Genomic DNA, 12,421 nt, shown 5'->3' with positions numbered 1-12,421 from the left:
TTTCTATTTGATTTGCTGGCTGCAAAAGTCAAAGGGAAACCCCAAATATGTATGTGGATTGAGTGAATGCAGCAATATTGGTACATTTGTATTACACAACTGTACCAACAGTGCTGCATTACCTTAACTCACATGACCAGTTTTGAGTTAATACACTGTATTTGGGTTTCATGTGAACATAAGCAAAGAAGTTGCACAGTTTGATTTTAAGAAACAACTTCAATCTCCTTGTACATGTATGTTGCAAATTTATGAATCGGTTGCATCTGTCTTTTTTAAGGGGGGGGGGGGGAACTCGTGATCTAAGTCACATAATATATGTATTGAGATCTGTAAAACACAAGTCATCAATCCACCTCTCTCTATAGCCAATATACAAGATGTGGAATGTAATGAACCAAGTTTTCTATTACATTATATTGATAGTCCTTGTAGGTACATTTTGGAAAAATGTGGAGCAGGCACTACATGTTGTACATTGTCCTTGGACCCTTTTTCTGGTGTGCATGTTGCTGCCTACTAGCATGATCAGCTACCAGACCTGAATAAAATTTCACCAAAATCTTGATGACACAAATATCAAGGAGCAGGACATGCACACACGCACACACACACACAATCTTTCACATCTGACATGATCACACACATACTTCATGCGCCTGCATGTATTAATTTAAGCATGGAACGCAACTACATTGCAGATGATCGAGATTCTAGCTGTAGTGTCTTTCGTTGTCTGTAGGCTAAAATTAGCATGTGCTAACTTGATTTTTCAAGTCCCGACATATTCTGACAAACTTTTACAATTGTAAGACACAAACTTTCTCTCATCGACTGTAGTGCAGTCTAAGAAATGTCTTTCCTACAACTGTATTCCCAACCAATACCCACCATATACACATCCATCAACAGCCACAGCAAAGAATCAAATTACATGAAGGCATGACCTGTCATGTCACATCGAAATGCATTTCATCTCTTTTAATACACGTATTGCTCTGTAGTTCACGTACATGTAATTGATATTCCACTTTGAGTTACATGCTTTAAATTGGCAATAATCTTAATAACAATTTACAGGTAGATGAATTGGGTTTGTTTCATCCATCCCTAAATACTACAGATAACATGGAGTGGAAAGTCCAAAACACAATCACACTAACTTTAATAAGACGGGTTATGGCCACTACAATCTCGGTATGTGGTTGTGCAGGTTTAATTAAATGAAGAAAATTCACTTTTGGGGAAAGAGGTTACAAAAAGTGTTTTTGAGGGCATGGGATTGGCCAAAGTATTTGTAGAGGTTTTTTTTTTTTTTTCCAATGTTATGTTTACATCTAACCAGCACACATAATTTGGGTCCCTCTTTCTGCTGGTATCCTTTTGCCACAGTCACTAAGGTCTGTATCTTTCATTTCACAGCACAAATGAGAGTTTTCAAAGAGTCAGTCTTATCGCAGGGCATCAGATTGACTAATATTTGGCATACACAGTTTGAAAACAACAGTACTGCATTCAACAGCTTTGATTGATCACATACTATAAGATGTTTCTTCAATCTTAAGTCTTTCCTGCAGACCTTTTAATTCATCAATGCCAAATATGTTGTCATGGTAATGACTTTTTTTTTTTTTTGTACAAAATACAAGCCATACAAAGACACTGTCAATATGGAAAACTCCCCCATAATTTGAGTAGTTGACTAGAAATTTGGCTTATGCGACCGCTAGCTTTGTCCATCATCAATATCGAACTATGTGTTGCCAAGGTACCAATTTTTAAACTGAAAAACACACAGAAATGTTGCGCATTGAGCGAACTCCTTCAGTTTTTGTTTTGTTTTGTTTGTTTGTTAATCTTTTTTTTTAATCATTCACGGCAGTTTACCAGTACAGAAGTGTTAGGCCGGGGTATTCGTATGGGTAAGTATGGGTTTTATTCAAAGGCAGTCCACGTTCAGCACTCTTTCAGCACTATTCCTCCAGAACCACTTCAACTTCAGCTTCAGCAGCAGCAGCAACAGCAGCTCCTGTACAGAGAACATAAAATCAGTACATTTTTTTAAGACAACAGGAACACGGTGTCTACGTGTACATTGGTACTTATACTCAAAAAAGTCCTTGACTGCATGTAAGTTGATAAAAGACCCAGTAGTGTGGGGATTCATGAATGGCCCGATTCATTCTCTGCCCGCCAGGGCAAATTAGAGAAGCACCAATAGTACCATTCAGCAAACATGTGCACGGGTAACAGCAGCTCCCATCGAGATACTTCGAATGTGTGTGTACTTACTTAGAGATCAGTTGTCCACAATTCACTACGGGGATTCTCAAATTTATCTGAGCCAGGCTAGCCTTCCCACTCTATAGTAGCCCCATACTACCATGCCTTTAATGTGGCGACCATCACATCAATGAATATTGGTGCCTTTTTCTGCCTGGGGGTAAACTGGCACCTCGTCTACAACCACCCTGTCCACTGTCCACCTAGTCTAATGCCATTTCGTCTAAACTCACTTCGTCTACTACCAACTCGTCTACCAACCATTTTGTCTATATGCCAATTAGTCTAATTGTCATTTCGTCTACTAGCCATTTTATCTAATGTCCAATTTGTCTAAGTCACATTTCGTCTAACACCCATTATGTCTATTGACCATTTCGTCTATTAATCATTAGGTCTATGAATAAAATAGTCTACAACTCATTTTGTCTAATAGCCAATTGGTCTACAACCAATCGTCTAATAGTCAATTAGTCTAATAACCAGTCAGTCTACTCCCAACTGGTCTACTGCCAACTGGTCTACTCCCAATTGGTCTACTCCCAACTGGTCTACACCCAATTGGTCTACTCCCAACTCGTCTACTCCCAACTAGTCTACACCCAACTGGTCTACACCCAACTTGTCTACTGCCACCTCATCTACTGCCAACTCGTCTACTGCCAACTAGACTACTCCCAACTGGTCTACTACTAGTTATATATATATTTTTTGTTATTTAAGTCTACTTCATCCAGTTTCTTTTTTCCCAGTGAAATAAACAACAACCTACTGCATCTCTCTCACAGTTACTGTAACCACATCCCAGCACTACATACATGTAAACGTAAACACACACACACACACAAACGGAACACAGTACTAGTATACGCGAGCATCCGGTGTCAATCCATCCAACTACACGCCCACATCGCGCGGATCGTTAGTACCTTCACTAGTGTACCAAACGCAATGAAAATCAAATTACTCGATAATTCCTCATTCAGGATCCCGCCAAGATCGCTGCATGCATGTAGTTTGCAGGCACAAACCCTTGTTGGTCGTATTAGGAGTGTGCATTTGCCAAGACTAATACACGCACCACTGCACTGCAGCCTCTCCCAACAAGGGTTTGTACTAGTTTGCAGGCACAAACCCTTGTTGGTCGTATAGGAGTCTGCATGCGCCAAGACTAATACGCGCAAAACTGCACTGCAGCCTCTCCCAACGAAGCTACAACACAGGGCCTATGGGACAGTGCCGAAGTGGTGCATATAGTAGTCTTGGCGCAGACTCCTTTACGACCAACAAGGGTTTGTGCCTGCAAACTAGGTTTGTACAACCTTTTGGTCCATAAACACCTTTTCATGTTTATAAGGCGGAGCTTCATTCTGAGAGGATTGTCATGGTAACCGTGATTGACATGTCCTATGGGGGCCTGTCTGGCTGACCCCCACTAAGATAAAGGTCAACCTGAGTAGAAAGCCAGATGGTGGTTTGAACTGTTATGTAACACCTCGGAATGTACTTTCTAGAGCAAGAAATGATCCCTTCTGTTCTGTCTGCAATGAGTGACCACCTCCTTGCATGAGGAACCAAGGAACATATCCCTGCCATTCCCTTTCTGTTTCTTCATTTTCTTCTTTTCTCTCTTTTCAAGCTCTCACTAGATCTTTTTTCTTTCTGTCCGTCTGTCTACTCTTCATAATTACTGAATCATGTCAAGACCAACATGATTTTTCCCTCTATTTTCACCTTTCTCTCAATAAATCTCTTTATGAAAGAAATACTAAAACAGCTAGGCCTACATCATTCTCTGTTTTTGTACATTGAAATTTTTAAATGCACTCCCCATTTGCATTAATAGCTCAACAATTTTGTAGGTTTTTTTTTTTCTATATCAGTCTACCTTACATATAGTTTTCTTGGCCTCTGGCGTACCACTTATACAATGTGTCATATAACTCCTTCTTTCATATTTCTATAATATTTCATGAAGGGCTATACATGCCTAAGTCTTAATCAAGATTGTACCAAACTATAACGAGCCTAAACTTTATCTGTTTAAGAAAAAAAAAAATAATAGCTATAAATAAGCTTTTACATTGTATGTAACATTCTGATGTAATTGTGAATGCGAGTTTACATATGAAAACCTTAATTCACCTACTTAAGCATGGTGCCTGCTTATCACGCATTTCATCAAATTTGCCTTCTTGGAAGTTTGATGATAAATCTACTAAGGCTTATTCATCTACAGTAATAGATTACTATACTTTATGATTTGGTGACTTTTCCCTTCAGGCCTACGTAATTTCTTGCTTGTGCTATTGCTTATGTGTTGTACATGTACCAAAACAAAATCTCAACGAAATACTTGCCAATAGGCCCATAACGAGCTGAGATATAAGATTAGCTAACCTGGATCAATCCATTCAAGTAAAAATCTGACACCAATGTCAAATTCATAATTGTCATGCATTCAAACTGTTTAGCTGAATTAGTCAATAAATATAGGCGTTCATGTATCTTACAAATATTGTGGATAATATTATAGAGCTTAATAACAAAGTTATGAATTTTTAAAGTTTAAACTTGCTCTTTATCTAACTTTCCTCAAACGGTCACTGATATGTTTATTGTTCTAATAATGTTGCTGAATTCTCTCAATCCACATGTATTTCATTGTGAACTTGACTTTTCCGATATCATCAAAATATTTCTTGCGATTGTTTGATATTTCAATCAAACAGTGTTATAAAGCCATGACCACATAACTGTAGTATGTTGTAATTTTTTGGAGAGTAACAGAAAAGAGATTAGATATGTTTTGATGATATCATAAAAGTAATATGTACTGCGCAAGTTCACGTTGAAATCATGTGGACTGAGAGAATTCAGCAACATTATTAGAACATATAAGTGACAGTTTGAGCAAAATTAGAAAGAGAAAAAGTTTCTATAGCCAGGTCAAAATATCAAGGTCCCACACATAATGTGGGCTACATTGCCAAGGAATATACGCTTTTTTTTTTTTTTTTTTTACAGAGAATATTACAGTTTAAAGAACAATAGCCTACCTACATTTCTTTCAAAAACAACAACAGAAGTTCATTGAAATGTAAACAAACAAGCAAAAATGTGTTGCTCAGAAAATAATGAGAATGTACCACAGAAGACTGGCAGCAACAATACATGCAATACAGATTAGAACTATCACTAAATGTGATTAATACCCCATGGACCTCAACCTGAGCGAGTTAGCTCAATACACAATGTTTTTGTATGCTTTTTATCAGAAATAAAAAGTTGCTACCATGGCAATGCATTATTTAACATTGACAAAGATGTGTTTTTCAATATGCATATCTAAAATCTATAATGGTTCCCCAAAATGTGCCAAATCTAAAGCTATAACAACATTCTCAAAACTGAGGAAAATAGCATAAGCAATACTGTTTTTGTATGATTGATTTTTATTCAAAAAGTTAATGATTTCTGTGGCAAATACTGTCTGTCCCTGACGAAAGAAGTGAATATTTTTTTAATGAAAAATGTCGTTACAATGGCAACACGGATTTGCCATACTCCAAAGAAAGAATTTAAGTATCAGCATGCTATATAATGGTCACATGTACCAAATATCAAGTCAAATGTTCAAAGACTGAGGGAGTAAGCTCTATTAATATATATATTTACATCATACACAATATTTGTGTGCACCTTTTATAGAAAAAAGATGTTGCCATGGGAATGCATTGTTTAATATTGACGAAAGAAATACTTTGAGCAATTGAATTTGTATTGGTATTATGTGTCAAATCTCAAGTCAAATCCTACAAACTGCTGGGTTTAGCTAAATCAACTAGCAATTTGTATGATGTTTGATTAAACAAATGCTGCTTTCACGTCAATACATTGACCAGCAATGACAAGATATGAAGTGTGCATGTCTTCACTTTACAGTAACAGCAAAATATGCGAATTTTCAATTCTAATGCTCAATAACTGAGGGAGTTAGATCAATCCATCACATAATTCTGTAATTGTAAGAAAATACTCATGTCATGGCAACAGACAGACTGAAAACCACACACACACACACACACACACACACACACAAATGTCTTGCTAAAATGACATAGTAGGCCCTATTAACATGTAAGTAAGAGTGATCATTATAGTTTCTCAAATTGCAAATCAAATGTTCAAAATATGGGCAGTTTGTTCCACAAAGTTTTGTATGTTTTTTTTTTTTTAATGAAAATGCTGCTACCATGGCAAACACTGTTAACAATGACAAAAGCTGAAATTCTACAATGGCGGCCACAATGTCATGTGGCAAATTTCAAGTCTTTTCTATCGAGGGAGATAGATCAGTTCATGTGATTTTGTATTTGTGACCGTGCACCTCAAAACGAACATAAAGTCGCACACACTGATTTTGCGTGAGGACTGAAAATAAATGAAATGGGTCAACCTAGCCGAACTTGACTTTTTCATATTTTCTGAAAGAGTGGGTCTTCTTTTACATTATGCTAAAATTTGGTATCATAGAACCGGCAGGAAAGTGTGTTTTTTAGCAGTTTATCTCGAACATTTTTGGTAGAATAGTGTGATTAGGTGTGTCTTTAGAATCCCTTTTTCATTTCTGAAAAACCTTGTCCACACTCTTCACTTTCAACTCTAATAACTTTTGAAAGGATAGTGCTACTGCTTTGAAAGTTGGCATTAATTATGGACAGAATGTGTTTATGAGGCTTGCTAAATTTCAGATTAATCTGATAATCTCTTCATTGTTGTTACTCTGATGGTTTACTTCCTGTTTTTTTTTTTTTTGTCCCATTCATCGCACAGCCAGCACGGTTTGGTAAAGATTAAGCGCTTGAATAGACACTGTATTTCAGATCCGCTTTTCTTAGTTCACACTTTTCCTGAGTTTGTGCTTTCTTTCCAATATTTAGATAGGTTAGGAGAGTCCATTTGACTTGAGTTATACATCATTAAAGTCTGCTCTTTCAGAATAATGGTCTTAACTAAAAATTCATGTCTGGCGACTTTTTGTTTGTTTTGAGGTGCAGGGTCACATTTATCCATAAAAATATTGTTTAATGGAAAGAGGCATATTGAAAATTCTATATGTATTAATTCTAAGTGTTGTGAAAAATAACATTACTATAGAGTGGTCATAATTCCCAAATTGCAACTAAAATGTTAAAATAAAACTGAGCAAAAAGTTTGATCCACAAAATTGTAAATGAGTAAAAAAAATATGAATGATGTTGTAAATCATGGCCAAACATTGGACGACAGTGCCAAATATTACGTTGTTGCCAACATACTGCAGGCTCATTTCCAAAAAGCACTTGATTAGATTATTACAGCTACGGCACAGTAGATTCAACTCATTTTGAGTGAACACATAACAACTAAGTATTAGCTCTTTCAGTGTTTTGCAATCAATAAAGATGGAAAACAATTGATTGCAACCAGCAAATGATTTGAACTAAGTATAGAATAGAGAATTACAATCAATTGCAAGTTATGATCAACTGCAGCATCCAGGAGATTTTACATTGATATCTATCAGTATCACCAGTTTTAAAAGATGTATGGATACATTCCCTTTGGAAATGTATTGTTTTATCAGACCAATAAATAGGGAAGAATTTACCAAGAGTGAATTTGAAACACTGTCGGAAATTACATAAGGAGAGAGATCAAACTAGGGAGAGAAGTTATACAGAAGACCATCTCTGACTCCACTTATTAAAAATTCCTCATAGAAGTAGAAAACCTCTTAGAAGTAAAATGTGTTTCTGGGTCTGGTTCCTGCATAGGCACAAGAACTGTTCTTTGCTTTTCGGCATTGATTTTCTCAAAATTAAGGTTTCATTCAGAACCTACACATAAGGATATTCAAGGGTATTAGTTTTAGATTGTCATATAGGCCTAGGTTGGTACACTTACAATGAACCTAGGTTTGTGTTTATTTAAGGGCCCATGCGTACACAGTATACCAGCGAGAAAAAAGAAAATAAAGGATGGTAGTTTTGGTTGAGATGGTGATTCAGCTTTTGACTTTTTGCAAGATAGAATCTACTCGACATATTATTATCAAACAGGAGTTAAAATTCTATTTGATGAAAGTCGGATTTGGAAATATCCAAAAACAAAGTAACGCAAAGTGGTCCATATACAAGAAAATTCCCACATTTCATTAGGACCACTTTGTTTTGGGATATCTCAACCATCTCAAATTTGATTTTGTCAAACAAAATTTAATTCCTCTTAAAGACCTAATAAAATGGTTTAGGCATTTTTTTCTCAATGATGTAATAATATTAAATGTTAAATTCTAAGTAATTCTATGGTTGTGCGGGGTTTTTTACTGTTCTGAATTTTGTTCTACATTTGTTAACATAATGGAAGCAATTTCCTCGGTTTTGGAAAACTTGCTATACTTTCACCGCATGCGGCGCACTATCACTTCTAAATTGTGATGACGTCTAAGAACGGAGTCGTTCACGACCAGTCTAGCCGTAGCCAGCGAGCTGGCAAGGCTATGCTAGCGCAGCGCAGCGACAGCCGGCGCGCGGCCGGCGGCTGCACTGGCTAGCGCTGGCGGGGGAGCGAGCTAGCGAGCGCATAGCAGGTGCTGCGCTGCACTATTGTCATTGGCTAAGCCTTTAGACAAAAGAATATTTAATGAACTGTATGGGATTTAATACTGCCAATAATACAGATTACAACTGTGGTACGCTTGGATATCCATTATTTTCGGCAAACTCGTGAAATAGGCCCCACCACGGCGTGTCTGTACTGATAGTAATACTACGGCGACTCGCCTGTTTCAGCCCCACCGTGTGGCGTTCATCTCGGTAGGTAAGCACGGCGGTGGGGCTGCCTTCCACAGTGAATACTCGTGAATGCGGCGAAAATGACTTCATAATATGGCCCTCGGCTCGACTAATTCAACGGCCAATTTAACCATAAATACAACCCTACCTAACCCTAAACCCTAGGAGGACCTACCCTTGCTTGCTATAAACGCACGGGTACGGTGCACGCGTGACTGCGGTGGGGCCTATTTCACGATAGCCCCACCACCACTGCGTGTCTGTACTAATACTACGGCGACTCGCCTGCTTTATAGGCCTAGACCTATACTCGTGAATCCAGCCCCACCGTGGCATTCATCGGTCACGGCGTTTGGGCTTCCTTCCACAGTATGATTTTTAGCATAAAACAAAAACTACTCGACCAAAATTGACGATCATTCTTGGTATCGTTTTTCTTAGAAAATGACGCATCTAAATTAGTCTACTGATCATATTGCAGAAACTGACTATGGGAAACTGGTTAACGTGTTAGGCTCTTTTTTTTTTTTTTTTTTTTTTTTTTTTTTTTTTTTTTTTTTTTTTTTAGCCACGACCCACCCTGTAACAACATATCCCCCTAACCGTTAATCGTTAGAGTGTAGCCTCTGTACTACTACCAAAGATTCTGCTATTACTACATACTAGTCTACTAGACCTAGTGCCGTAGTGGTAATAGTACACTAATAGTAGTAGTACTAGTAGACTACTACTACTAGTAGACTATTATAACTACTAGTAGACTGCTACAGTACTAGATCTACTACTAGACTACTACTGGTACCCAGTGGTAGTTTAACTTGTAAGCGCCGGCCGACGGGCCAGGCCACGGCCGGGACGCTCCCGCTTGCTTGCTGCGGCCGGAGTAGCCGCTCACTTTGTGAGCGAGCTGGGCCTGTTCTTCTAATCTACTTACTAGACAGTTACAACTTACAATGTCAGTCATGTAGAATACAGTGTATCCTTTCTAACGTTGAACTATATGGGGGCATACCAGACATACCACTTTGTATTTCCCAGGCGATCGTTTCCGTGAGGTCTATTCTCGGGCTTGGTGCCACGTTCATACGCTCTTGCACTGGCAGCGGGGGAGATGCAGCTGGTTCATATCGGTAAGGTGCAGCCCCACGATAACGTTCTGGTTCATCGGCTGCCTCTCCCTTCAACTTCATGTGCCTCCTCTTCCTCTCCGCTATCGTCAGAGCTGCAGTCTCCATCATCATCATCAATGTCACTGTCGAAGTTTACCCACATAGGGGAAGACATTATGCTCGAGGTACCAGGTATCTGTGCAAGCTAACTTAGTGATAATGTACGTGGTAATGCGTACATGTCGACAGTCAGTGTGTCGACCGGGAGCGCACATCCCGCGGGGCCCGGGCCTGGCCGGGCTAGCTATCGTGTACGCGCGTGTACCAAGCTAGTAATCTGAGTGCTTGTGCTGAGCGGCGTCTGCTAACTGGGGGGCGTTTCATGAAGGAACTTGTCGGATAAAATGTCCGACAAGTCAATTATATCCGACAAGTTCAGAGAAATCAGCCAATCAGACTAAAGAATTTCTCAAAACTTGTCGGATATAATTGACTTGTCAGATATTTTATCCGACAAGTTCCTTCATGAAACGCCCCCCTGAGCACAACTCCGTGCTTATACGTCATCAATCGGTTCAGGGGTGTTGGTCACGTGACTATCTTTTTCGCAAAAGCTGCAACGGGGTCCTCCAAAAATGTGATATTTGGGGGAGTTTCTAGAAGCAATGAAAACCGGAACGACACTGACAACATATTAACATTGATAATCATGACATATATTTTACATTTCTTTTGCATATTAAAAAATTTTGCAAGCATTTTATTAGGTCTTTAATAGAATAGTATGTAGGCCTATGCTCTTTTGATAGTCATATATAAAGGGGAATCTAATTTAATAATTGTTACAAAAAGTTTAAACATGCCTTGAAATCTTGTTCAGAAAATAAATAATGCCCCCAAATATCTCATTACATTTTAGTCATTTCATGGTTTACACGTGAATGAATCCACATTATCATGTCTGCATATGTTACTCCATGGTTTACAGAAGAGCCAGATACTGTATAAGGGTGAAAGATGACTGTACTGACTACTGTACTGACTACTGTCACCTAATACACCCCTTGGAATTTGATGCACTGGTATCCATGGAGGAAGGGTTGTCTGACCAGTGTTGTTTTTATTTCACCCATGGACTGGTGATATCTGCCTAATCTGTCTCCCTAATTATCCAGTTTATACTGGGTGTTGCCAGACAAATCCCAAGAGATGGTGATGGACATTGGAAAGCAACCAATCACATGGGTAGAGGGTAGAGTTTGATTTTCACCGTGAGAAACTGTTTTTAGAAGTCTGTACAAACCCTTGTTGGGAGAGGCTACAACACAGGGCCTATGGGACAGTGCCGAAGTGGTGCATATTATAGTAGTCTTAGCGCAGACTCCTTTACGACCAACAAGGGTTTGTGCCTGAAGCTACAACACAGGGCCTATGGGACAGTGCCGAATTGGTGCATATAGTAGTCTTGGTGCAGACTCCTTTACGACCAACAAGGGTTTGTGCCTGCAAACTAGCATGCATGCGCACGGAGGTACGGGTGGACTGGGTGGTCGGTCGAAATGTAATTCTGTTTCGTATGACTGACAATTCGTTTGTGATGGAGGATTGTAACTGAGCTAGTTTATCATTATTTAGTTATTTTACGGCCAGAATGTAGACTGGATAGTCATGTCTCACTATTGATTAGTATGTCTTTATATTCAGCATGTGCGGAATTATTAACAACTAGAATAGTCTAATATTGATTTTTGTGCTAATCAAGGGCAGGGTTTAACATGAATAGTTCATGACAGTGAGACGGACTGGACACTAGACAAAGTGGTATATTTATTATTAGCATGACCAGATGGAAATTATCAGTTTGGGTAAATTGTTGAGAGTAAAACTATATAGGTTGGGAGTACACCAATTGGTATAGACGAGTATAGACCAATTGGGAGTAGACCAGTTGGGAGTAGACCAGTTGGGAGTAGACCAATTGGGAGTAGACCAGTTGGTAGTACACCAGTTGGGAGTAGACGAGTTGGGAGTAGACCAGATGGGTATAGACCATATTGGGTATGGACAAACTAAGGGTTGGACGATATGATAACTAGACAAAGTGAATGTAGACTAAATGACTTGTAGACGAGGTGGGAGTAGACTAACTAGTAGTAGACGAAATAGATATTAGACGACATGGCAAATAGA

The 12,421-nt window shown here is 38.7% G+C and overlaps 1 long non-coding RNA gene across 1 annotated transcript in view; it reads right to left on the bottom strand.

The window, feature by feature from the left end:
• Positions 1–948: 948 nt before the first annotated feature.
• Positions 949–12,421, bottom strand: part of LOC140233525 (uncharacterized) — an 18,926-nt gene continuing 7,453 nt past the window's right edge. Inside the window, exon 7 of the long non-coding RNA XR_011901547.1 lies at positions 949–2,029. This is a non-coding gene — a long non-coding RNA (uncharacterized lncRNA). The remainder of the gene's footprint in view (positions 2,030–12,421) is intronic.

Source organism: Diadema setosum, chromosome 9 (genome assembly GCF_964275005.1).
Source record: "Diadema setosum chromosome 9, eeDiaSeto1, whole genome shotgun sequence".
NCBI lineage: Eukaryota > Metazoa > Echinodermata > Echinoidea > Diadematoida > Diadematidae > Diadema > Diadema setosum.
This window is presented reverse-complemented; position numbering and strand designations above follow the sequence as displayed.